Here is a 27,335-nt window from a genome sequence, read left to right on the forward strand (position 1 = left end):
CTTAAAACAAAGCATTGCTAGGGCCGCTGGTCGGTGCTGACGCAATGTGATTTCTGCCCTGTGCTCTAAATGTCAACGTGAAGAAATATAAAAAAGCGCGGGTAAGCGGCGGGAGTAACTATGGCTGTATAAGCGGTGCGGCAGAGCCCGGAGCAGCGTCGGGACCTTCCTGTGGAAAGCCACCGTTGTTGTTGTTTCCATGGGCTTCCTGCCTGGAGGTGCTTGCTTCGGATGGCAGAAAAGAGCCGACTCTCAACTGGCACAGACCGGGGGAATCCGACTGTCTAATTAAAACAAAGCATTGCAAGGGCCGCTGGTCAGTGCTGATGCACTGTGATTTCTACCCTGTGGTCTGAATGTCAACATAAAGAAATTCAAAAAAGCATGAGTAAACGGCGGGAGTAACTATGACTTTAAAAGTGGTGCGGCCGAGTTTGGATTAGCGCCGGGCCTTCCTGTGGAAAGCCACAGCTGTACTTGTTTCCATGGGCTTCGTGCCAGGAGGTTCTTGCTTTGGCCGGCAGAACAGAGCCGACTCAGAACTGGCACAGACCGGGGGAATCCGACTGTCTAATTAAAACAAAGCATTGCAAGGGCTGCTGGTCGCTGCTGACGCAATGTGATTTCTGCCTAGTGCTCTGAATGTCAACGTAAAGGAATTACTAAAAGCGCGGGTAAAGGGCACGAGTAACTATAACTCTATAAGCGTAGCGGGAGAGCCCGGACCAGCGTCGGGACCTTTCTGTGGAAAGCCACAGCTGTTCTTTTTTCCAGAAAAAAGAGAGAGAGAGAGAGAAAGAGAGAGATAGAGAAAGAGGAAGAGAGAGAGAAAGAGAGAGAGAAATAAATAAAGAGAGAGAGAAATAGAGAGAGAGAAAGAGAGAGAGAGAGAAAGAGAGAGAGATTGAGAGAGACAAAGAGAAAGAGAGAGAATGAGAGAGATAGAGAGAGAGAGGGGGGGGGGAAAGAGAGAGAAAGAAAGAGAGAGAGAGAGAAAAAAAAGTGAGAGAAAGAGAGAGATAAAAGAGAGAGAAAGAGGAAGAGAAAGAGAGAGAGAGATAGAGAAAGAGAGAGAAAGAGATAGAGAGAGAGAAAGAGAGAGATAGAGATGGAGAAAGATAGGGAGAGAAAGAGAGAAAGACAGAGAGAGAGAGTGAGAGATAGAGAAAGGGAGAGAGAAAGAGAGAGAGAAATAGATAGAGAGAGAGAGAAAGAGAGAGAGAGAAAGAGAGAGAGGGGGGGAGAGATAGAAATATAGAGAGAGAACGAGAGAGAGAGAGAAAGAGAGAGAAAGAGAGACAAAGAGATATATATAGAGAGAGAAAGAGAGAGAGAGAGAGACAAAGAGATATATATATAGCGAGAAAGAAAGGGAGAGAGAAAAAGAGAGAGAGAGAGATACCGACACAATGTGATTTCTGCCCAGTGCTCTGAATGTCAACGTGAAGAAATATAAAAAAGCGAGGTAGACGGCGGGAGTAACTATGACTCTATAAGCGGTACGACCTAGCCCGGACAGGCGTCGGGACCTTCCTGTGGAAAGCCACCGCTGTTGTTGTTTCCATGGGCTTCGCGCATGGAGATTCTTGCTTCAGCCGGCAGAACAGAGCCGACTCAGAACTGGCGCAGACCGGGGGAATCCGACTGTCTAATTAAAACAAAGCATTGCGAGCGCCGCTGGTCAGTGCTGAAGCAATGTGATTTCTGTCCTGTGCTCTAAATGTCAACGTAAAGAAATATATGGAAAAGCGCGGGTAAACCGCGGGAGTAACTATAGCTCTATAAGCGGTGCAGCGGAGCCCGGACCAGCGTCGGAACCTTCCTGTGGAAAGCCACAGCTGTGCTTATTTCCATGGGCTTCGCGCCTGGAGGTTCTTGCCTGAGCCGGCAGAACAGAGCCGCCTCAGAACTGGCACAGACCAGGGGAACCCGACTGTCTACTTAAAACAAAGCATTGCTAGGGCCGCTGGTCGGTGCTGACGCAATGTGATTTCTGCCCTGTGCTCTAAATGTCAACGTAAAGAAATATATGAAAAAGCGCGGGTAAACCGTGGGAGTAACTATAGCTCTATAAGCGCTGCAGCGGAGCCCGGACCAGCGTCGGAACCTTCCTGTGGAAAGCCAGTGCGGTGCTTGTTTCCATGGGCTTCGCGCCTGCTGGAGGTTCTTGCCTCAGCCGGCAGAACAGAGCCGATTCAGAACTGGCACAGACCAGGGGAACCCGACTGTCTACTTAAAACAAAGCATTGCTAGTGCCGCTGGTCGGTGCTGACGCAATGTGATTTCTGCCCTGTGCTCTAAATGTCAACGTGAAGAAATATAAAAAAGCACGGGTAAACGGCGGGAGTAACTATGGCTCTATAAGCGTTGCGGCCGAGCCCAGACCAGCGTCGGGACCTTTCTGTGGAAAGCCACTGCTGTTGTTTCCATGGGCTTCACGCATGGAGGTTCTTGCTTCAGCCAGCATAACAGAAGCTACTCAGAACTGGCACAGACCGGGGGAATCCGACTGTTTAAATAAAACAAAGCATTCCTAGGGCCGCTGGTTGGTGCTGACGCAATGTGATTCGTTCCCAGTGCTCTGAATGTCAACGTGAAGAAATATAAAAAAGCGCGGGTAAACGGCGGGAGTAACTAAGACTCTATAAGCGGAGCGGCCGAGCAGGGACCAGCGTCGGGACCTTCCTGTGAAAAGCCACAGCTGTGCTAGTTTCCATGGGCTTCGCGCCTGGAGGTTCTTGCTTCAGCCGGCAGAATGGAGCCGACTCAGAACTGGCACAGATGGGGGAATCCGACTGTCCAATTAAAACAAAGCACTGCGAGCGCCGCTTGCCGGTGCTGACGCCACGTGATTCGTGCCCTGTGCTCGAATGTCAACGTGAACAAATATAAAAAAGCGCGGGTAAACGGCGGGAGTAACTATAACTCTATAGGCGGTGCGGCCGAGTTCGGACGAGCGTCGGGACCTTCCTGTGGGAAGCCACAGCTGTGCTTGTTTCCATGGGTTCTCGCGTGGAGGTGCTTGCTTCGGATGGCAGAAAAGAGCCGACTCTCAACTGGCACAGACCGGGGGAATCCGACTGTCTAATTAAAACAGCATTCCAAGGGCTGCTGGTCGCTGCTGACGCAATGTGATTTCTGCCTAGTGCTCTGAATGTCAACGTAAAGGAATTAAAAAAAGCGCGGGTAAACGGCACAAGTAACTATAACTCTATAAGCGGAGCGGCCGAGCCCGGCCCAGCGTCGGGACCTTCCTGTGGAAAGCCACAGCTGTGCTTTTTTCCAGAAAAAAAGAGAGAGAAAGAGAGAGAAAGAGAGAGATAGAGAAAGAGAACGAGAGAGAGAAAGAGAGAGAGAAAAAGAGAGAGAAATAGATAAAGAGGGAGAGAAATAGAGAGAAAGAGAGCGAGAGAAAGAAAGAGAGAAAAAGAGAGAGATAGAGAGAGAGAAAGAGAGAGATAGAGAGAAAGAGAAAGAGAGAGATAGAGCGATAGAGAGAGAGAGAGAGAGGGAAAGAGAGCGAGAAAGAAAGAGAGAGAGAGAGAAAGAGAGAGAGATAAAAAAGAGAGAGAGATAAAAAGAGAGAGAGAAAGAGAAAGAGAAAGAGAGAGATAGATAGAGAAAGAGAGAGAAAGAGAGAAAGACATAGAGAGAGAGAAAGACAGAGAGAGAGAGAGATAGAGAGAGAGAGAAAGAGAGAGAGAGAAAGAGATAGAGAGAGATAGAGAAAGGGAGAGAGAGGGGGGAAGAGAGAGAGGGAGAGATAGAAATAGAGAGAGAGAGAACGAGAGAGAGAGCGAGAGAAAGAGAGACAAAGAGATATATATTTAGAGAGAGAGAGAAAGAGAGAGAGAGGAATACCGACACAATGTGAGTTCTGCCCAGTGCTCTGAATGTCAACGTGAAGAAATATAAAAAAGTGTGGGTAAACGGCGGGAAGAAACTATAACTCTATAAGTGGTGCGGCCGAGTTCGGACCAGCGTCGGGACCTTCCTGTGGAAAGCCACAGCTGTGCTTGTTTCCATGGGCTTCGCGCCTGGAGGTTCTTGCTTCGGCCGGCAGAACAGAGCCGACTCAGAACTGGCACAGACAAGGGGAACCCGACTGTCTACTTAAAACAAAGCATTGCTAGGGCCGCTGGTCGGTCCTGACGCAATGTGATTCGTGCCCAGTGCTCTGAATGTCAACGTGAAGAAATATAAAAAAGCGCGGGTAGACGGCGGGAGTAACTATGACTCTATAAACGATGCGACCGTGTCCGGACCAGCGTCGGGACCTTCCTGTGGAAAGCCACAGCTGTGCTTGTTTCCATGGGCTTCGTGCCAGGAGGTTCTTGCTTCAGCTGGCAGAAAAGAGCTGACTCAGAACTGGCACAGACCGGGGAATCTGACTGTCTAATAAAACAAAGCATTGCGAGCGCCGCTGGTCGGTCCTGACGCAATGTGATTTCTGACCTGTGCTCTAAATGTCAACGTGAAGAAATACAGAAACTTGCGGGTAAACGGTGGGAGTAACTATGACCTTATAAGTGGTGCAGCCTAGCCCGGACCAGCGTCGGGACCTTCCTGTGGAAAGCCACAGCTGTGTTAGTTTCCATGGGCTTCGCGCCTGGAGGTTCTTGCTTCGGCTGGCTGAAAAGAGCCGACTAAGAACTGGCACAGACCGGGGGAATCCGCCTGTCTAATTAAAACGAAGCATTGCGAGCGCCGCTGGTCGGTGCTATCGCAATGTGATTTCTGCCCTGTGCTCTAAATGTCAACGTGAAGAAATATAAAGCGTAGGTAGACGGCGGGAGTAAATAAGACTCTATAAGCGGAGCGGCCGAGCAGGGACCAGCGTCGGGACCTTCCTGTGGAAAGCCACAGCTGTGCTAGTTTCCATGGGCTTCGCGCCTGGAGGTTCTTGCTTCAGCCGGCTCAACGGAGCCGACTCGGAACTGGCACTGACCTGTGGAATCCGACTGTTTAATTAAAACAAAGCATTGCTAGGGCCGCTGGTCGGTGCTGACGCAATGTGATTTCTACCCTGTGCTCTAAATGTCAACGTGAAGAAATATAAAAAAGCTCGGGTAAACGGCGAGAGTAACTATAGCTCTATGAGTGGTGCGGCCGCGCCCGGACCAGCGTCGGGACCTTCCTGTGGAAAGCCACCGCTGTTGTTTCCATGGGCTTCGTGCATGGAGGTTCTTGCTTCAGCCGGCATAACAGAAGCGACTCAGAACTGGCACAGACCGGGGGAATCCGACTGTCTAATTAAAACAAAGCATTGCTAGGGCTGCTGGTTGGTGCTGACACAATGTGATTTGTGCCCAGTGCTCTGAATGTCAACTTGAAGAAATATAAAAAAGCGCAGGTAGACGGCGTGAGTAACTATGACTTTATAAGCGGTGCAACCGAGCCCGGACCAGCGTCAGGACCTTCCTGTGGAAAGCCACCGCTGTTGTTGCTTCCATGGGCTTCGCGCATGGAGGTTCTTGCTTCAGCCGGCAGAACCGAGGCGACTCAGAACTGACACAGACCGGGGGAATCCGCCTGTCTAATTAAAACAAAGCATTGCTAGGGCCACTGGTCGGTGCTGACGCAATGTGATTTGTGCCCAGTGCTCTGAATGTCAACGTGAAGAAATATAAAAAAGTGCGGGTAGACGGCGGGAGTAACTATGACTCTGTAAGCGGAGCGACCTAGCCTGGACCAGCGTCGGGACCTTTCTGTGGAAAGCCACCGCTGTTGTTGTTTCCATGGGCTTCGCACATGGAGGTTCTTGCTTCAGCCGGAAAACAGAGCCGACTCAGAACTGGCACAGACCGGGGGAATCCGACTGTATAATTAAAACAAATCATTGCGAGCGCCGCTGGTCCGTGCTTACGCAATGTGATTTCCGCCCTGTGCTCTAAATGTCAACGTAAAGAAATATATGGAAATGTGTGGGTAAACGCCGGGAGTAACTATGGCTCTATAAGCGGTGCACCCGAGCCCGGACCAGCGTCGGAACCTTCCTGTGGACAGCCACAGCTGTACTTATTTCCATGGGCTTCGCGCCTGGAGGTTCTTGCTTCAACCGGCAGAACAGAGTGGACTCAGAACTTTCACCGACCGGGTGAATCTGAATGTCTAATTAAAACAAAGCATTGCTAGGGCCGCTGGTCGAGGCTGACGCAATGTGATTTGTGCACAGTGCTCTGAATGTCAACGTGAAGAAATATAAAAAACCCCGGGTAGACGGTGGGAGTAACTATGACTCTATAAGCGGTGCGACCGAGCCCTGACCAGCGTCGGGACCTTCCTGTGGAAAGCCACCGCTGTTGTTGTTTCCATGGGCTTCGCGCATGGAGGTTCTTGCTTTAGCCGGCAGAACAGAGCCGACTCAGAAGTGGCACAGACCAGGGGAATCCGACTGTCTAATTAAAACAAAGCATTGCTAGGGCCGCTGGTCGGTGCTGACGCAATGTGATTTCTGCCCTGTGCTCTGAATATCAACGTGAAGATTTATAAAAAAGCTCGGGTAGACGGTGGGAGTAACTATGACTCTATAAGCGGAGCGACCTAGCCCGGACCAGCGTCGGGACCTTAATGTGGAAAGCCACCATTGTTGTTGTTTCGATGAGCTTCGCACATGGGGGTTCTTGCTTCAGCCGGCAGACCAGAGGCGACTCAGAACTGGCACAGACCGGGGGAATACGACTGTCTAATTAAAACAAAGCATTGCTAGGGCCGCTGGTTGGTTCTGACGCAATGTGATTTCTGCCCTGTGCTCTAAATGTCAAAGTGAAGAAACATAAAAAAGCGCGGGTAAACGGCGGGAGTAAGTATGGCTCTATAAGCGGTGTGGCCGAGATAAGACCAGCGTCGGGATCTCTCTGTGGAAAGCCACTGCTGTTGTTGTTTCCATGGGCTTCGTGCATGGAGGTTCTTGCTTCAGCCGGCATAACAGAAGCAACTCAGAACTGGCACAGACCGGGGGAATCCGACTGTCTAGTTAAAACAAAACATTGCTAGGGCCGCTGGTCGGTGCTGACGCATTGTGATTTGTGCACAGTGCTCTGAATGTCAACGTGAAGAAATATAAAAAAGCGCGGGTAGACGGCGGGAGTAACTATGACTCTATATGCGATGCGACCGAGCCCGGATCAGCGTCGGGACCTTCCTGTGGAAAGCCACAGCTGTGCTTGTTTCCATGGGCTTCGCGCCAGGAGGTTCTTGCTTCAGCCGGCAGAAAAGAGCTGACTCAGAACTGGCAAGACCGGGGAATCTGACTGTCTAATTAAAACAAAGCATTGCGAGCGCCGCTGGGCGGTGCTGACGCAATGTGATTTCTGCCCTGTGCTCTGAATGTCAACGTGAAGAAATAAAAAGAAGCGTGGATAGACGGCGGGAGTAACTAAAACTCTATAAGCGGAGCGGCCGAGCAGGGACCAGCGTCGGGACCTCCCTGTGGAAAGCCACAGCTGTGCTAGTTTCCATGGGCTTCGCGCCTGGAGGTTCTTGCTTCAGCCGGCAGAGCAGAGCCGACTCAGAACTGGCACAGACCGGGGGAATCCGACTGTCTAATTAAAACAAAGCATTGCTAGGGCCGCTGGTCGGTGCTGACGGAATGTGATTTGTGCACAGTGCTCTGAATGTCAACGTGAAGAAATATAAAAAAGCGCGGGTAGACGACGGGAGTAACTATGGCTCTATAAGCGGTGTGGCTGAGCCCAGACCAGCGTCGGGACCTTCCTGTGGAAAGCCACTGCTGTTGTTTCCATGGGCTTCCCGTCTGGAGGTTCTTGCTACAGCCGGCAGAACAGAGCCGACTCAGAACTGGCACAGACCGGGGGAATCCGACTGTCTACTCAAAACAAATCATTGCCAGCACCGCTGGTCGGTGCTGACGCAATGGGATTTCTGCCCTGTGCTCTAAATGTCAACGTAAAGAAATATATGGAAAAGCGCGGGTAAACGGCGGGAGTAACTATAGCGCTATAAGCGGTGCAGCGGAGCCCGGACCAGCGTCGGAACCTTCCTGTGGAAAGCCACAGCTGTACTTATTTCCATGGGCTTCGCACCTAGAGGTTCTTGCCTCAGCCGGCAGAACAGAGCCGACTCAGAACTGGCACAGACCGGGGGAATTCGACTGTCTAATTAAAACAAAGCATTGCTAGGGCCGCTGGTCGGTGCTGACGCAATGTGATTTCTGCCGTGTGCTCTAAATGTCAACGTAAAGAAATATATGGAAAAGCGCGGGTAAACGGCAGGAGTAACTATAGCTGTATAAGCGGTGCAGCGGAGCCCGGACCAGCGTAGGAACCTTCCTGTGGAAAGCCACAGCTGTACTTATTTCCATGGGCTTCGCACCTGGAGGTTCGTGCTTCAGCCGGCAGAACAGAGGCGACTCAGAACTGGCACAGACCGGGGGAATCCGACTGTCTAATTAAAACAAAGCATTGCTAGGGCCGCTGGTCGGTGCTGACGCAATGTGATTTGTGCCCAGTGCTCTGAATGTCAACGTGGAGAATTATAAAAAAGTTCGGGTAGACGACGGGAGTGACTATAACTCTATAAGCGGTGCGACCGAGCACGGACCAGCGTCGGGACCTTCCTGTGGAAAGCCACCGCTGTTGTTGTTTCCATGGGCTTCACGCATGAAGGTTCTTGCTTCAGCCGGCATAACAGAAGCGACTCAGAACTGGCACAGACTGGGGGAATCCGACTGTCTAATTAAAACAAAGCATTGCTAGGGCCACTGGTCGGTGCTGACGCAATGTGATTTGTGCACAGTGCTCTCAATGTCAACGTGAAGAAATATAAAAAAGCGCGGCTAGACGGCGGGAATGACTATGACTCTATAAGCGGTGCGACCGAGCCCGGACCAGCGTCGGGACCTTCCTGTGGAAAGCCACTGCTGTTGTTGTTTCCATGGGCTTCGCGCATGGAGGTTCTTGCTTCAGCCGGCAGAACAGAGACGACTCAGAACTGGCACAGACCGGGGGAATCCGACTGTGTAATTAAAACAAAGCATTGCTAGGGCCGCTGGTCGGTGCTGACGCAATGTGATTTGTGCCCAATGCTCTGAATGTTAACGTGAAGAATTATAAAAAAGCTCGGGTAGACTGCGAGAGTAACTATGACTCTATAAGCAGTACGACCTAGCCCGGACAGGCGTCGGGACCTTCCTGTGGAAAGCAACTGCTGTTGTTGTTTCCATGGGCTTCGCGCATGGAGGTTCTTGCTTCAGCCGGCAGAACAGAGCTGACTTAGAACTGGCACAGACCGGGGGGATCCGACTGTCTAATTAAAACAAATCATTGCGAGCACCGCTGGTCGGTGCTGACGCAATGTGATTTCTGCCCTGTGCTCTAAATGTCCACGTAAAGAAATATATGGAAAAGCGCGGGTAAACGGCGGGAGCAACTATAGCTTTATAAGCGGTGCAGCGGAGCTCGGACCAGCGTCGGAACCTTCCTGTGGAAAGCCACAGCTGTACTTATTTCCATGGGCTTCGCACCTGGAGGTTCTTGCTTCAGCCGGCAGAACAGAGGCGACTCAGAACTGGCACAGACCGGGGGAATCCGACTGTCTAATTAAAACAAAGCATTGCTTGGGCCGCTGGTCGGTGCGGACGCAATGTGATTTGTGCCCAGTGCTCTGAATGTCAACGTGAAGAATTATAAAAAAGCTCGGGTTGACGGCGGGAGTAACTATGACTCGATAAGCGGAGCGACCTAGCCCGGACCAGCGTCGGGACCTTCCTGTGGAAAGCCACCGCTGTTGTTGTTTCCATGGGCTTCACGCATGGAGGTTCTTGCTTCAGCCGGCATAACAGAAGCGACTCAGAACTGCCACAGACTGGGGGAATCCGACTGTCTAATTAAAACAAAGCATTGCTAGGGTCGCTGGTCGGTGCTCACGCAATGTGATTTGTGCCCAGTGCTCTGAATGTCAACGTGAAGAACTATAAAAAACCGCGGGTAGACGGCGGGAGTAACTATGACTCTATCAGCGGAGCGACCTAGCCCGGACCAGCGTCGGGACCTTCCTGTGGAAAGCCACCGTTGTTGTTGTTTCCATGAGCTTCGCACATGGGGGTTCTTGCTTCAGCCGGCAGAACAGAGCCGACTCAGAAGTGGCACAGACCGGGGGAATCCGACTGTCTAATTAAAACAAAGCATTGCTAGGGCCGCTGGTCGGTGCTGACGCAATGTGATTTCTGCCCTGTGCTCTGAATGTCAACGTGAAGATTTATAAAAAAGCCCGGGTAGACGGCGGGAGTAACTATGACTCTATAAGCGGAGCGTCCTAGCCCGGACCAGCGTCGGGACCTTCCTGTGGAAAGCCACCATTGTTGTTGTTTCGATGAGCTTCACACATGGGGGTTCTTGCTTCAGCCGGGAGACCAGAGGCGACTCAGAACTGGCACAGACCGGGGGAATACGACTGTCTAATTAAAACAAAGCATTGCTTGGGCCGCTGGTTGGTTCTGACGCAATGTGATTTCTGCCCTGTGCTCTAAATGTCAACGTAAAGAAATATATAGGAAAGCGCGGGTAAACGGCGGGAGTAACAATGGCTCTATAAGCGGTGTGGCCGAGATAAGACCAGCGTCGGGATCTTTCTGTGCAAAGCCATTGCTGTTGTTTCCATGGGCTTCGCGCATGGAGGTTCTTGCTTTACACGGCAGAACAGAGCCGACTCAGAAGTGGCACAGACCGGGGGAATCCGACTGTCTAATTAAAACAAAGCATTGCTAGGGCCGCTGGTCGGTGCTGACGCAATGTGATTTCTGCCCTGTGCTCTGAATGTCAACGTGAATATTTATAAAAAAGCCCGGGTAGACGGCGGGAGTAACTATGACTCTATAAGCGGAGCGACCTAGCTCGGACCAGCGTCGGGACCTTCCTGGGGAAAGCCACCATTGTTGTTGTTTCGATGAGCTTCGCAGATGGGGGTTCTTGCTTCAGCCGGCAGACCAGAGGCGACTCAGAACTGGCACAGACCGGGGGAATACGACTGTCTAATTAAAACAAAGCATTGCTTGGGCCGCTGGTTGGTTCTGACGCAATATGATTTCTGCCCTGTGCTCTAAATGTCAACGTGAAAAAACATAAAAAAGCGCGGGTAAACGGCGGGAGTAACTATGGCTCTATAAGCGGTGTGGCCGAGATAAGACCAGCGTCGGGATCTTTCTGTGCAAAGCCACTGCTGTTGTTGTTTCCATGGGCTTCGTGCATAGAGGTTCTTGCTACAGCCGGCAGAACAGAGCTGACTTAGAACTGGCACAGACCGGGGGAATCCGACTGTCTAATTAAAACAAATCATTGCGAGCACGGCTGGGCGGTGCTTACGCAATGTGATTTCTGCTCTGTGCTCTAAATGTCAACGTAAAGAAATATATGGAAAAGCGCGGGTAGACGGCGGGAGTAACTATGGCTCTATAAGCGGTGCAGCCGAGCCCGGACCAGCGTCGGAACGTTCCTGTGGACAGCCACAGCTGTACCTATTTCCATGGGCTTCGCGCCTGGAGGTTCTTGCTACAGCCGGCAGAACCGAGAAGACTCAGAACTGGCACAGACCGGGGGAATTCGACTGTCTAATTAAAACAAAGCATTGCTAGGGCCGCTGGTCGGTGCTGACGCAATGTGATTGCTGCCCTGTGCTCTAAATATCAACGTAAAGAAATATATGGAAACGCGCGGGTAAACGGCGGGAGTAACTATGGCTTTAAAAGCGGTGCAGCGGAGCCCGGACCAGCGTCGGAACCTTCCTGTGGAAAGCCACAGCTGTACTTATATCCATGGGCTTCGCACCTGGAGGTTCGTGCTTCAGCCGGCAGAACAGAGGCGACTCAGAACTGGCACAGACCGGGGGAATCCAACTGTCTAATTAAAACAAAGCATTGCTAGGTCCGCTGGTCGGTGCTGACGCAATGTGATTTGTGCCCAGTGCTCTGGATGTCAACGTGAAAAATTATAAAAAAGCTCGGGTAGACGGCGGGAGTAACTATGACTCGATAAGTGGAGCGACCTAGTCCGGAACGGCGGGAGTAACTATGGCTCTATAAGCAGTGCACCCGAGCCCGGACCAGCGTCGGAACCTTCCTGTGGACAGCCACAGCTGTACTTATTTCCATGGGCTTCGCGCCTGGAGGTTCTTGCTACAGCCGGCAGAACAGAGCCGACTCAGATTTGGCACACATCAGGGGAGTCTGACTGTCTAATTAAAACAAAGCATTGCTAGGGCCGCTGGTCGGTGCTGACGCAATGTGATTTCTGCCCTGTGCTCTAAATGTCAACGTAAAGAAATATATGGAAAAGCCCGGGTAAACGGTGGGAGTAACTATGGCTCTATAAGCGGTGCGGCCGAACCCGAACCAGCGTCGGGACCTTCCTGTGGAAAGCCACAGCTCTGCTTGTTTCCATGGGCTTCGCGCAAGGAGGTTCTTGCTTCAGCCGGCATAACAGAAGCGACTCAGAACTGGCACAGACCGGGGGAATCCGACTGTCTAATTAAAACAAAGCATTGCTAGGGCCGCTGATTGGTGCTGACGCAATGTGATTTGTGCACAGTGCTCTCAATGTCAACGTAAAGAAATATAAATAAGCGCGGGTAGACGGCGGGAGTAACTATGACTCTATAAGCGGTGCGACCAAGCCCGGACCAGCGTCGGGACCTTCCTGTGGAAAGCCACTGCTGTTGTTGTTTCCATGGGCTTCGCGCCAGGAGGTTCTTGCTTCAGCCGGCATAAAAGAAGCGACTCAGAACTGGCACAAACTGGGGGAGTCCGACTGTCTAATTAAAACAAAGCATTGCTAGGGCCGCTGGTGGGTGCTGACGCAATGTGATTTGTGCACAGTGCTCTGAATGTCAACGTGAAGAAATATAAAAAGCGCGGGTAGACGGCGGGAGTAACTATGACTCTATAAGCGGTGCGACCGAGCCCGGACCAGCGTCGGGACCTTCCTGTGGAAAGCCACCGCTGTTGTTGTTTCCATGGGCTTCGCGCATGGAGGTTCTTGCTTCAGCCGGCAGAACAGAGGCGACTCAGAACTGGCACAGACCGGGGAATCTGACTGTCTAATTAAAACAAAGCATTGTTAGGGCCGCTGGTTGGTGCTGACGAAATGTGAGTCGTGCCCAGTGCTCTGAATGTCAACGTGAAGAAATATAAGAAATTGCGGGTAAGCGGCGGGAGTAACTCTGGCTCTATAAGCGGTGCGGCCGAATCCGGACCAGAGTCGGGACCTTCCTGTGGAAAGCCACCGCTGTTGTTTCCATGGGATTCCCGCCTGGAGGTTCTTGCCTCAGCCGGCAGAACAGAGCCGACTCAGAACTGGCACAGACCGGGGGAATCCGACTGTCTACTTAAAACAAAGCATTGCTAGGGCCGCTGGTCAGTCCTGACGCAATGTGATTTGTGCCCAGTGCTCTGAATGTCAACGTTAAGAAATATAAAAAAGCGTAGGTAGACGGCGGGAGTAACTAAGACTCTATAAGCGGAGCGGCCGAGCAGGGACCAGCGTCGGGACCTTCCTGTGGAAAGCAACAGCTGTGCTAGTTTCCATGGGCTTCGCGCCTGGAGGTTCTTGCTTCAGCCGGCTCAACGGAGCCGACTCGGAACTGGCACTGACCGGGGGAATCCGACTGTCTAATTAAAACAAAGCATTGCTAGGGCCGCTGGTCGGTGCTGACGCAATGTGAACTCTACCCTGTGCTCTAAATGTCAACGTTAAGAAATATAAAAAAGCGTAGGTAGACGGCGGGAGTAACTAAGACTCTATAAGCGGAGCGGCCGAGCAGGGACCAGCGTCGGGACCTTCCTGTGGAAAGCAACAGCTGTGCTAGTTTCCATGGGCTTCGCGCAAGGAGGTTCTTGCTTCAGCCGGCATAACAGAAGCGACTCAGAACTGGCACAGACCGGGGGAATCCGACTGTATAATTAAAACAAAGCATTGCTAGGGCCGCTGATTGGTGCTGACGCAATGTGATTTGTGCACAGTGCTCTGAATGTCAACGTAAAGAAATATAAATAAGCGCGGGTAGACGGCGGGAGTAACTATGACTCTATAAGCGGTGCGACCAAGCCCGGACCAGCGTCGGGACCTTCCTGTGGAAAGCCACTGCTGTTGTTGTTTCCATGGGCTTCGCGCCAGGAGGTTCTTGCTTCAGCCGGCATAAAAGAAGCGACTCAGAACTGGCACAAACTGGGGGAGTCCGACTGTCTAATTAAAACAAAGCATTGCTAGGGCCGCTGGTGGGTGCTGACGCAATGTGATTTGTGCACAGTGCTCTGAATGTCAACGTGAAGAAATATAAAAAGCGCGGGTAGACGGCGGGAGTAACTATGGCTCTATGAGTGGTGCGGCCGAGCCCGGACCAGCGTCGGGACCTTCCTGTGGAAACCCACCGCTGTTGTTTCCATGGGCTTCGTGCATGGAGGTTCTTGCTTCAGCCGGCATAAAAAAAGCCACTCAGAACTGGCACAGACCGGGGGAATCCGACTGTCTAAAACAAAGCATTGCTAGGGCCGCTGGTTGGTGCTGACACAATGTGATTTGTGCCCAGTGCTCTAAATGTCAACTTGAAGAAATATAAAAAAGCGCAGGTAGACGGCGTGAGTAACTATGACTCTATAAGCGGTGCGACCGAGCCCGGACCAGCGTCGGGACCTTCCTGTGGAAAGCCACCGCTGTTTCCATGGGCTTCGCGCATGGAGGTTCTTGCTTCAGCTGGCAGAACAGAGGCGACTCAGAACTGGCACAGACCGGGGGAATCCGCCTGTCTAATTAAAACAAAGCATTGCTAGGGCCACTGGTCGGTGCTGACGCAATGTGATTTGTGCCCAGTGCTTTGAATGTCAACGTGAAGAAATATAAAAAAGCGCGGGTAGACGGCGGAAGTAACTATGACTCTGTAAGCGGAGCGACCTAGCCTGGACCAGCGTCGGGACCTTCCGGTGGAAAGCCACCGCTGTTGTTGTTTCCATGGGCTTCGCACATGGAGGTTCTTGCTTCAGCCGGCAGAACAGAGCCGACTCAGAACTGGCACAGACCGGGGGAATCCGACTGTCTAATTAAAACAAAGCATTGCTAGGGCCGCTGATTGGTGCTGACGCAATGTGATTTGTGCACAGTGCTCTGAATGTCAACGTAAAGAAATATAAATATGCGCGGGTAGACGGCGGGAGTAACTATGACTCTATAAGCGGTGCGACCAAGCCCGGACCAGCGTCCGGACCTTCCTGTGGAAAGCCACTGCTGTTGTTGTTTCCAGGGGCTTCGCGCCAGGAGGTTCTTTCTTCAGCCGGCAGAAAAGAGCTGACTCAGAACTGGCAAGACCGGGGAATCTGACTGTCTAATTAAAACAAAACATTGCTAGGGCCGCTGGTCGGTGCTGACGCAATGTGATTTGTGCCCAGTGCTCTGAATGTCAACGTGAAGAAATATAAAAAGCGCGGGTAGACGGCGGGAGTAACTATGACTCCGTAAGCGGAGCGACCGAGCTTGGATTAGCGTCGGGGTTTTCCTGTGGAAAGCCACCGCTGTTGTTTCCATGGGCTTCGCGCATGGAGGTTCTTGCTTCCGCCGCAAGAACAGAGCCGACTCAGAACTGGCACAGACCGGGGGAATCCGACTGTCTAATTAAAACAAATCATTGCGAGCGCCGCTGGTCCGTGCTTACGCAATGTGATTTCTACCCTGTGCTCTAAATGTCAACGTAAAGAAATATATGGAAAAGCGTGGGTAAACGGCGGGAGTAACTATGGCTTTATAAGCGGTGCACCGGAGCCCGGACCAGCGTCGGAACCTTCCTGTGGACAGCCACAGCTGTACTTATTTTCATGGGCTTCGTGCCTGGAGGTTCTTGCTACAGCCGGCAGAACAGAGCCGACTCAGAACTGGCACAGATCAGGGGAGTCTGACTGTCTAATTAAAACAAAGCATTGCTAGGGCCGCTGGTCGGTGCTGACGCAATGTGATTTCTGCCCTGTGCTCTAAATGTCAACGTAAAGAAATATATGGAAAAGCGCGGGTAAACGGCGGGAGTAACTATAGCTATATAAGCGGTGCAGCGGAGCCCGGACAGCGTCGGAACCTTCCTGTGGAAAGCCACAGCTGTACTTGTTTCCATGGGCTTCGCGCCTGGAGGTTCTTGCTACAGCCGGCAGAACAGAGTGGACTCAGAACTGGCACCGACCGGGGGAATCTGAATGTCTAATTAAAACAAAGCATTGCTAGGGCCGCTGGTTGGTGCTGACACAATGTGATTTGTGCCCAGTGCTCTGAATGTCAACTTGAAGAAATATAAATAAGCGCGGGTAGACGGCGGGAGTAACTATGACTCTATAAGCGGTGCGGCCGAGCCCGGACCAGCGTGGGGACCTTCCTGTGGAAAGCCACTGCTGTTATGGTTTCCATGGGCTTCGTGCATGGAGGTTCTTGCTTCAGCCGGCATAAAAGAAGCGACTCAGAACTGGCACAAACTGGGGGGGTCCGACTGTCTAATTAAAACAAAGCATTGCTAGGGCCACTGGTCGGTGCTGACGCAATGTGATTGGTGCTCAGTGCTCTGAATGTCAACGTGAAGAAATATAAAAAAAGCGCGGGTAGACGGCGGGAGTAACTATAACTCTGTAAGCGGAGCGACCTAGCCCGGACCAGCGTCGGGACCTTCCTGTGGAAAGCCACCGCTGTTGTTTCCATGGGATTCCCGCCTGAAGGTTCTTGCCTCAGCCGGCAGAACAGAGCTGACTCAGAACTGGCACAGACCGGGGGAATCCGACTGTCTAATTAAAACAAATCATTGCGAGCGCCGCTGGTCTGTGCTTACGCAATGTGATTTCTGCCCTGTGCTCTAAATGTCAAAGTAAAGAAATATATGGAAAAGCGCGGGTAAACGGCGGGAGTAACTATGGCTATATAAGCGGTGCAGCCGAGCCCGGACCAGCGTCGGAACCTTCCTGTGGAAGCCACAGCTGTACCTATTTCCATGGGCTTCGCTCCTGGTGGTTCTTGCTACAGCCGGCAGAACAGAGCCGACTCAGAACTGGCACAGACCGGGGGAATCTGACTGTCTAATGAAAACAAAGCATTGCTAGGGCCGCTGGTCGGTGCTGACGCAATGTGATTCGTGCACAGTGCTCTGAATGTCAACGAGAAAAAAACTAAAAAAGCGCGGGTAAACGGCGGGAGTAACTATGGCTCTATAAGCGGTGCGGCCGAACCCGGACCAGAGTCGGGACCTTCCTTTGGAAAGCCACCGCTGTTGTTTCCATGGGATTCCCGCCTGGAGGTTCTTGCGTCAGCCGGCAGAACAGAGCCGAATCTGAACTGGCACAGACCGGGGGAATCCGACTGTCTACTTAAAACAAAGAATTGCTAGGGCCGCTGTTCGGTGCTGACGCAATGTGATTTGTGCCCAGTGCTCTGAACGTCAACGTGAAGAAATATAAAAAAGCTCGGGTAGACGGCGAGAGTAACTATGACCCTATAAGCGGTGCAGCCCAACCCGGACCAGAGTCAAGACCTTCCTTTGGAAAGCCAGAGCTGTGCATGTTTCCATGGGCTTCGCAACAGGAGGTTCTTGCTTCAGCCGGCAGAACAGAGCTGACTCAGAACTGGCACAGACCGGGGGAATCCGACTGTCTAATTAAAACAAAGCATTGCTAAGGCCGCTGTTCGGTGCTGACGCAATGTGATTTGTGCCCAGTGCTCTGAACGTCAACGTGAAGAAATATAAAAAAGCTCGGGTAGACGGCGAGAGTAACTATAACACTATAAGCGGTGCGACCAGCCCGGACCAGCGTCGGGACCTTCCTGTGGAAAGCCACAGCTGTGCTTGTTTCCAAGGGCTTTGCGCTTCGAGGTTCTTGCTACAGCCGGCAGAACAGAGCCGACTCAGAACTGGCACAGACCGGGGGAATCTGACTGTCTAATGAAAACAAAGCATTGCTAGGGCCGCTGGTCGGTGCTGACGCAGTGTGATTCGTGCAGAGTGCTCTGAATGTCAACGTGAAGAAATATAAAAAAGTGCGGGTAGACGGTGGGAGTGACTATAACTCTATAAGCGGTGCGCCCGAGCTCGGACCAGCGTCGGGACCTTCCATTGGAAAGCTACTCCTGTTGTTTCCATGGGCTTCGCGCATGGAGGTTCTTGCTTCAGCCGGCATAACAGAAGCGACTCAGAACTGGCACAGACCGGGGAATCTGACTGTCTAATTAAAACAAAGCATTGCTAGGGCCGCTGGTCGGTGCTGACGCAATGTGATTTCTGCCCTGTGCTCTAAATGTCAACGTGAAAAAATATAAAAAAGTGCGGGTAAACGGCGGGAGTAACTATGGCTCTATAAGCGGTGCGGCCGAATCCGGACCAGAGTCGGGACCTTCCTTTGGAAAGCCAGAGCTGTGCATGTTTCCATGGGCTTCGCGACAGGAGGTTCTTGCTTCAGCCGGGAGAAAAGAGCTGACTCAGAACTGGCACAGACCGGGGAATCTGACTGTCTAATTAAAACAAAGCATTGCTAGGGCCGCTGGTCGGTGCTGACGCAATGTGATTTCTGCCCTGTGCTCTAAATGTCAACGTGAAGAAATATAAAAAAGCTCGGGTAGACGGCGAGAGTAACTATGACACTATAAGCGGTGCGACCGAGCCCGGACCAGCGTCGGGACCTTCCTGTGGAAAGCCACAGCTGTGCTTGTTTCCAAGGGCTTTGCGCTTGGAGGTTCTTGCTACAGCCGGCAGAACAGAGCCGACTCAGAACTGGCACAGACCGGGAGAATCTGACTGTCTAATTAAAACAAAGCATTGCTAGGGCCGCTGTTCGGTGCTGACGCAATGTGATTTGTGCACAGTGCTCTGAATGTCAACCTTAAAAAATATAAAAAAGAGCGGGTAGACGGCGGGAGTGACTATGACTTTTTAAGCGGTGCGACAGAGCCCGGACCCGCGTCGGGACCTTCCTGTGAAAAGCCACTGCTGTTGTTGTTTCCATGGGCTTCGCCCATGGAGGTTTATTGCTTCAGCCGGCATAACAGAAGCGACTCAGAACTGACACAGACTGGGGGAATCCGACTGTTTAATTAAAACAAAGCATTGCTACGGCCGCTGGTTGGTGCTGACGCAATGTGATTTGTGCCCAGTGGTCTGAATGTCAACGTGAAGAAATATAAAAAAGCGAGGGTAGACGGCGGAAGTAACTATGACTCTGTAAGCGGAGCGACCGAGCCCGGACCAGCGTCAGGACCTTCCTGTGGAAAGCCACCGCTGTTGTTGTTTCCATGGGCTTCGCGAATGGAGGTTCTTGCTTCAGCCGGCAGAACAGAGGCGACTCAGAACTGGCACAGACCGGGGGAATCCGTCTGTCTAATTAAAACAAAGCATTGCTAGGGCCGCTGGTCGGTGCTTACGCAATGTGATTTCTGCCCTGTGCTCTGAATGTCAACGTGAAGAAATATAAAGAAGCGTGGGTAGACGGCGGGAGTAACTAAGACTCTATAAGCGGAGCGGCCGAGCAGAGACCAGCGTCGGGACCTTCCTGTGGAAAGCCACAGCTGTGCTAGTTTCCATGGGCTTCGCGCCTGGAGGTTCTTGCTTCAGCCGGCAGAACAGAGCCGACTCAGAACTGGCACAGACCGGGGGATCTGACTGTCTAATTAAAACAAAGCATTGCTAGGGCCGCTGGTCGGTGCTGACGCAATGCGATTTCTGCCTAGTGCTCTGAATGTCAACGTAAAGGAATTAACAAAAGCGCGGGTAAACGGCACAAGTAACTATAACTCTATAAGCGGAGCGGCCGAGCCCGGACCAGCGTCGGGACCTTCCTGTGGAACGCCACAGCTGTGCTTTTTTCCAGAAAAAAGAGAGAGAGAGAGAAAGAGAGAGATAGAGAAAGAGAACGAGAGAGAGAAAGAGAGAGAGAAAGAGAGAGAGAAAGAGAGAGAGAAATAGATAAAGAGGGAGAGAAATAGAGAGAGAGAGAGAAAGAGAGATAGAGTGAGAGAAAGAGAGAGATCGAGAGATAGAGAGAGACAAAGAGAAAGAGAGAGAGAATGAGAGAGAGATAGAGAGATAGAGATAGGGGGGGAAGAGAGAGAAAGAAAGAGAGAGAGAGAAAAAAGAGAGAGAGAGAAAGAGAGAGAGAGAGATAAAAGAGAGAGAAAGAGGAAGAGAAAGAGAGAGAGATAGAGAAAGAGAGAGAGAAAGAAAGAGATAGAGAGAGAGAAAGAGAGAGATAGAGATAGAGAAAGATAGAGAGAGAACGAGAGAAAGACAGAGAGAGAGAGAGAGAGAGAAAGAGAGTGAGATAGAGAAAGGGAGAGAGAAAGAGAGAGAGAAAGAGATAGAGAAAGATAGAGAAAGAGAGAGAGAGAAAGAGAGAGATCGAGAGAGACAAAGAGAAAGAGAGAGAGAATGAGAGAGAGAGAGATAGAGAGAGAGAGGGGGGAAAAAGAGAGAAAGAAAGAGAGAGAGTGAGAAAAAAAGAGAGAGAAAGAGGAAGAGAAAGAGAGAGATAGATAGAGAAAGAGAGAGAGAGAAAGAGATAGAGAGAGAGAAAGAGAGAGATAGAGATGGAGAAAGATAGAGAGAGAAAGAGAGAAAGACAGAGAGAGAGAGAGAGTGAGAGATAGAGAAAGGGAGAGAGAAAGAGAGAGAGAAAGAGATAGAGAGAGAGAGAAAGAGAGGGGGAGAGATAGAAATATAGAGAGAGAACGAGAGAGAGAGAGAGAAAGAGAGAGAAAGAGAGACAAAGAGATATATATAGAGAGAGAGAAAGAGAGAGAGAGAGAGACAAAGAGATATATATATATATAGAGAGAAAGAAAGGGAGAGAGAAAAAGAGAGAGAGAGATACCGACACAATGTGATTTCTGCCCAGTGCTCTGAATGTCAACGTAAAGAAATATAAAAAAGTGTGGGTAAACTGCGGGAGTAACTATAACTCTATAAGTGGTGCGGCAGAGTTCGGACCAGCGTCGGGACCTTCCTGTGGAAAGCCACCGCTGTTGTTTCCATGGGCTTACCGCTTGGAGGTTCTTGCCTCAGCCGGCAGACCAGAGCCGACACAGAACTGGCACAGACCGGGGGAATCCGACTGTCTACTTAAAACAAAGCATTGCTAGGGCCGCTGGTCGGTGCTGACGCAATGTGATTTCTGCCCTGTGCTCTAAATGTCAACGTGAAGAAATATAAAAAAGCGCGGGTAAGCGGCGGGAGTAACTATGGCTGTATAAGCGGTGCGGCCGAGCCCGGAGCAGCGTCGGGACCTTCCTGTGGAAAGCCACCGTTGTTGTTGTTTCCATGGGCTTCCTGCCTGGAGGTGCTTGCTTCGGATGGCAGAAAAGAGCCGACTCTCAACTGGCACAGACCGGGGGAATCCGACTGTCTAATTAAAACAAAGCATTGCAAGGGCCGCTGGTCAGTGCTGATGCACTGTGATTTCTACCCTTTGCTCTGAATGTCAACATAAAGAAATTCAAAAAAGCATGAGTAAACGGCGGGAGTAACTATAACTTTAAAAGTGGTGCGGCCGAGTTTGGATTAGCGCCGGGCCTTCCTGTGGAAAGCCACAGCTGTGCTTGTTTCCATGGGCTTCGTGCCAGGAGGTTCTTGCTTTGGCCGGCAGAACAGAGCCGACTCAGAACTGGCACAGACAGGGGAAATCCGACTGTCTAATTAAAACAAAGCATTGCAAGGGCTGCTGGTCGCTGCTGACGCAATGTGATTTCTGCCTAGTGCTCTGAATGTCAACGTAAAGGAATTACTAAAAGCGCGGGTAAAGGGCACGAGTAACTATAACTCTATAAGCGGAGCGGGAGAGCCCGGACCAGCGTCGGGACCTTCCTGTGGAAAGCCACAGCTGTTCTTTTTTCCAGAAAAAAGAGAGAGAGAGAGAGAAAGAGAGGGATAGAGAAAGAGGAAGAGAGAGAGAAAGAGAGAGAGAAATAAATAAAGAGAGAGAGAAATAGAGAGAGTGAAAGAGAGAGAGAGAGAGAGAAAGAGAGAGAGATTGAGAGAGACAAAGAGAAAGAGAGAGAATGAGAGAGAGAGATAGAGAGAGAGAGGGGGGGGGAAAGAGAGAGAAAGAAAGAGAGAGAGAGAGAAAAAAAAAGTGAGAGAAAGAGAGAGATAAAAGAGAGAGAAAGAGGAAGAGAAAGAGAGAGAGAGATAGAGAAAGAGAGAGAGAAAGAGATAGAGAGAGAGAAAGAGAGAGATAGAGATGGAGAAAGATAGGGAGAGAAAGAGAGAAAGACAGAGAGAGAGAGAGTGAGAGATAGAGAAAGGGAGAGAGAAAGAGAGAGAGAAATAGATAGAGAGAGAGAGAAAGAGAGAGAGAGAAAGAGAGAGAGGGGGGAGAGATAGAAATATAGAGAGAGAACGAGAGAGAGAGAGAAAGAGAGAGAAAGAGAGACAAAGAGATATATATAGAGAGAGAAAGAGAGAGAGAGAGAGACAAAGAGATATATATATAGCGAGAAAGAAAGGGAGAGAGAAAAAGAGAGAGAGAGAGATACCGACACAATGTGATTTCTGCCCAGTGCTCTGAATGTCAACGTGAAGAAATATAAAAAAGCGAGGTAGACGGCGGGAGTAACTATGACTCTATAAGCGGTACCACCTAGCCCGGACAGGCGTCGGGACCTTCCTGTGGAAAGCCACCGCTGTTGTTGTTTCCATGGGCTTCGCGCATGGAGATTCTTGCTTCAGCCGGCAGAACAGAGCCGACTCAGAACTGGCGCAGACCGGGGGAATCCGACTGTCTAATTAAAACAAAGCATTGCGAGCGCCGCTGGTCAGTGCTGAAGCAATGTGATTTCTGTCCTGTGCTCTAAATGTCAACGTAAAGAAATATATGGAAAAGCGCGGGTAAACCGCGGGAGTAACTATAGCTCTATAAGCGGTGCAGCGGAGCCCGGACCAGCGTCGGAACCTTCCTGTGGAAAGCCACAGCTGTGCTTATTTCCATGGGCTTCGCGCCTGGAGGTTCTTGCCTGAGCCGGCAGAACAGAGCCGCCTCAGAACTGGCACAGACCAGGGGAACCCGACTGTCTACTTAAAACAAAGCATTGCTAGGGCCGCTGGTCGGTGCTGACGCAATGTGATTTCTGCCCTGTGCTCTAAATGTCAACGTAAAGAAATATATGAAAAAGCGCGGGTAAACCGTGGGAGTAACTATAGCTCTATAAGCGCTGCAGCGGAGCCCGGACCAGCGTCGGAACCTTCCTGTGGAAAGCCAGTGCTGTGCTTGTTTCCATGGGCTTCGCGCCTGCTGGAGGTTCTTGCCTCAGCCGGCAGAACAGAGCCGACTCAGAACTGGCACAGACCAGGGGAACCCGACTGTCTACTTAAAACAAAGCATTGCTAGTGCCGCTGGTCGGTGCTGACGCAATGTGATTTCTGCCCTGTGCTCTAAATGTCAACGTGAAGAAATATAAAAAAACACGGGTAAACGGCGGGAGTAACTATGGCTCTATAAGCGTTGCGGCCGAGCCCAGACCAGCGTCGGGACCTTTCTGTGGAAAGCCACTGCTGTTGTTTCCATGGGCTTCACGCATGGAGGTTCTTGCTTCAGCCAGCATAACAGAAGCTACTCAGAACTGGCACAGACCGGGGGAATCCGACTGTTTAAATAAAACAAAGCATTCCTAGGGCCGCTGGTTGGTGCTGACGCAATGTGATTCGTTCCCAGTGCTCTGAATGTCAACGTGAAGAAATATAAAAAAGCGCGGGTAAACGGCGGGAGTAACTAAGACTCTATAAGCGGAGCGGCCGAGCAGGGACCAGCGTCGGGACCTTCCTGTGAAAAGCCACAGCTGTGCTAGTTTCCATGGGCTTCGCGCCTGGAGGTTCTTGCTTCAGCTGGCAGAATGGAGCCGACTCAGAACTGGCACAGATGGGGGAATCCGACTGTCCAATTAAAACAAAGCACTGCGAGCGCCGCTTGCCGGTGCTGACGCCACGTGATTCGTGCCCTGTGCTCGAATGTCAACGTGAACAAATATAAAAAAGCGCGGGTAAACGGCGGGAGTAACTATAACTCTATAGGCGGTGCGGCCGAGTTCGGACGAGCGTCGGGACCTTCCTGTGGGAAGCCACAGCTGTGCTTGTTTCCATGGGCTTCCCGCGTGGAGGTGCTTGCTTCGGATGGCAGAAAAGAGCCGACTCTCAACTGGCACAGACCGGGGGAATCCGACTGTCTAATTAAAACAGCATTCCAAGGGCTGCTGGTCGCTGCTGACGCAATGTGATTTCTGCCTAGTGCTCTGAATGTCAACGTAAAGGAATTAAAAAAAGCGCGGGTAAACGGCACAAGTAACTATAACTCTATAAGCGGAGCGGCCGAGCCCGGCCCAGCGTCGGGACCTTCCTGTGGAAAGCCAGAGCTGTGCTTTTTTCCAGAAAAAAAGAGAGAGAAAGAGAGAGAAAGAGAGAGATAGAGAAAGAGAACGAGAGAGAGAAAGAGAGAGAGAAAAAGAGAGAGAAATAGATAAAGAGGGAGAGAAATAGAGAGAAAGAGAGCGAGAGAAAGAAAGAGAGAAAAAGAGAGAGATAGAAAGAGAGAAAGAGAGAGATAGAGAGAAAGAGAAAGAGAGAGATAGAGCGATAGAGAGAGAGAGAGAGAGGGAAAGAGAGCGGGAAAGAAAGAGAGAGAGAAAGAAAGAGAGAGAGAGATAAAAAAGAGAGACAGATAAAAAGAGAGAGAGAAAGAGAAAGAGAAAGAGAGAGATAGATAGAGAAAGAGAGAGAAAGAGAGAAAGACATAGAGAGAGAGAAAGACAGAGAGAGAGAGAGATAGAGAGAGAGAAAGAGAGAGAGAGAAAGAGATAGAGAGAGATAGAGAAAGGGAGAGAGAGGGGGGAAGAGAGAGAGGGAGAGATAGAAATAGAGAGAGAGAGAACGAGAGAGAGAGAGAGAGAAAGAGAGACAAAGAGATATATATTTAGAGAGAGAGAGAAAGAGAGAGAGAGGAATACCGACACAATGTGAGTTCTGCCCAGTGCTCTGAATGTCAACGTGAAGAAATATAAAAAAGTGTGGGTAAACGGCGGGAAGAAACTATAACTCTATAAGTGGTGCGGCCGAGTTCGGACCAGCGTCGGGACCTTCCTGTGGAAAGCCACAGCTGTGCTTGTTTCCATGGGCTTCGCGCCTGGAGGTTCTTGCTTCGGCCGGCAGAACAGAGCCGACTCAGAACTGGCACAGACCAGGGGAACCCGACTGTCTACTTAAAACAAAGCATTGCTAGGGCCGCTGGTCGGTCCTGACGCAATGTGATTCGTGCCCAGTGCTCTGAATGTCAACGTGAAGAAATATAAAAAAGCGCGGGTAGACGGCGGGAGTAACTATGACTCTATAAACGATGCGACCGAGTCCGGACCGGCGTCGGGACCTTCCTGTGGAAAGCCACAGCTGTGCTTGTTTCCATGGGCTTCGTGCCAGGAGGTTCTTGCTTCAGCTGGCAGAAAAGAGCTGACTCAGAACTGGCACAGACCGGGGAATCTGACTGTCTAATAAAACAAAGCATTGCGAGCGCCGCTGGTCGGTCCTGACGCACTGTGATTTCTGACCTGTGCTCTAAATGTCAACGTGAAGAAATACAGAAACTTGCGGGTAAACGGTGGGAGTAACTATGACCGTATAAGTGGTGCAGCCTAGCCCGGACCAGCGTCGGGACCTTCCTGTGGAAAGCCACAGCTGTGTTAGTTTCCATGGGCTTCGCGCCTGGAGGTTCTTGCTTCGGCTGGCTGAAAAGAGCCGACTAAGAACTGGCACAGACCGGGGGAATCCGCCTGTCTAATTAAAACGAAGCATTGCGAGCGCCGCTGGTCGGTGCTATCGCAATGTGATTTCTGCCCTGTGCTCTAAATGTCAACGTGAAGAAATATAAAGCGTAGGTAGACGGCGGGAGTAACTAAGACTCTATAAGCGGAGCGGCCGAGCAGGGACCAGCGTCGGGACCTTCCTGTGGAAAGCCACAGCTGTGCTAGTTTCCATGGGCTTCGCGCCTGGAGGTTCTTGCTTCAGCCGGCTCAACGGAGCCGACTCGGAACTGGCACTGACCGGTGGAATCCGACTGTTTAATTAAAACAAAGCATTGCTAGGGCCGCTGGTCGGTGCTGACGCAATGTGATTTCTACCCTGTGCTCTAAATGTCAACGTGAAGAAATATAAAAAAGCTCGGGTAAACGGCGAGAGTAACTATAGCTCTATGAGTGGTGCGGCCGCGCCCGGACCAGCGTCGGGACCTTCCTGTGGAAAGCCACCGCTGTTGTTTCCATGGGCTTCGTGCATGGAGGTTCTTGCTTCAGCCGGCATAACAGAAGCGACTCAGAACTGGCACAGACCGGGGGAATCCGACTGTCTAATTAAAACAAAGCATTGCTAGGGCTGCTGGTTGGTGCTGACACAATGTGATTTGTGCCCAGTGCTCTGAATGTCAACTTGAAGAAATATAAAAAAGCGCAGGTAGACGGCGTGAGTAACTATGACTTTATAAGCGGTGCAACCGAGCCCGGACCAGCGTCAGGACCTTCCTGTGGAAAGCCACCGCTGTTGTTGCTTCCATGGGCTTCGCGCATGGAGGTTCTTGCTTCAGCCGGCAGAACCGAGGCGACTCAGAACTGACACAGACCGGGGGAATCCGCCTGTCTAATTAAAACAAAGCATTGCTAGGGCCACTGGTCGGTGCTGACGCAATGTGATTTGTGCCCAGTGCTCTGAATGTCAACGTGAAGAAATATAAAAAAGTGCGGGTAGACGGCGGGAGTAACTATGACTCTGTAAGCGGAGCGACCTAGCCTGGACCAGCGTCGGGACCTTCCTGTGGAAAGCCACCGCTGTTGTTGTTTCCATGGGCTTCGCACATGGAGGTTCTTGCTTCAGCCGGAAAACAGAGCCGACTCAGAACTGGCACAGACCGGGGGAATCCGACTGTATAATTAAAACAAATCATTGCGAGCGCCGCTGGTCCGTGCTTACGCAATGTGATTTCTGCCCTGTGCTCTAAATGTCAACGTAAAGAAATATATGGAAATGCGTGGGTAAACGCCGGGAGTAACTATGGCTCTATAAGCGGTGCACCCGAGCCCGGACCAGCGTCGGAACCTTCCTGTGGACAGCCACAGCTGTACTTATTTCCATGGGCTTCGCACCTGGAGGTTCTTGCTTCAGCCGGCAGAACAGAGTGGACTCAGAACTGGCACCGACCGGGTGAATCTGAATGTCTAATTAAAACAAAGCATTGCTAGGGCCGCTGGTCGAGGCTGACGCAATGTGATTTGTGGACAGTGCTCTGAATGTCAACGTGAAGAAATATAAAAAACCCCGGGTAGACGGAGGGAGTAACTATGACTCTATAAGCGGTG

Source organism: Haemaphysalis longicornis, unplaced genomic scaffold (genome assembly GCF_048455015.1).
Source record: "Haemaphysalis longicornis isolate Haplotype H1 unplaced genomic scaffold, Haemaphysalis longicornis Haplotype H1 scaffold_6, whole genome shotgun sequence".
Taxonomy (NCBI): domain Eukaryota; kingdom Metazoa; phylum Arthropoda; class Arachnida; order Ixodida; family Ixodidae; genus Haemaphysalis; species Haemaphysalis longicornis.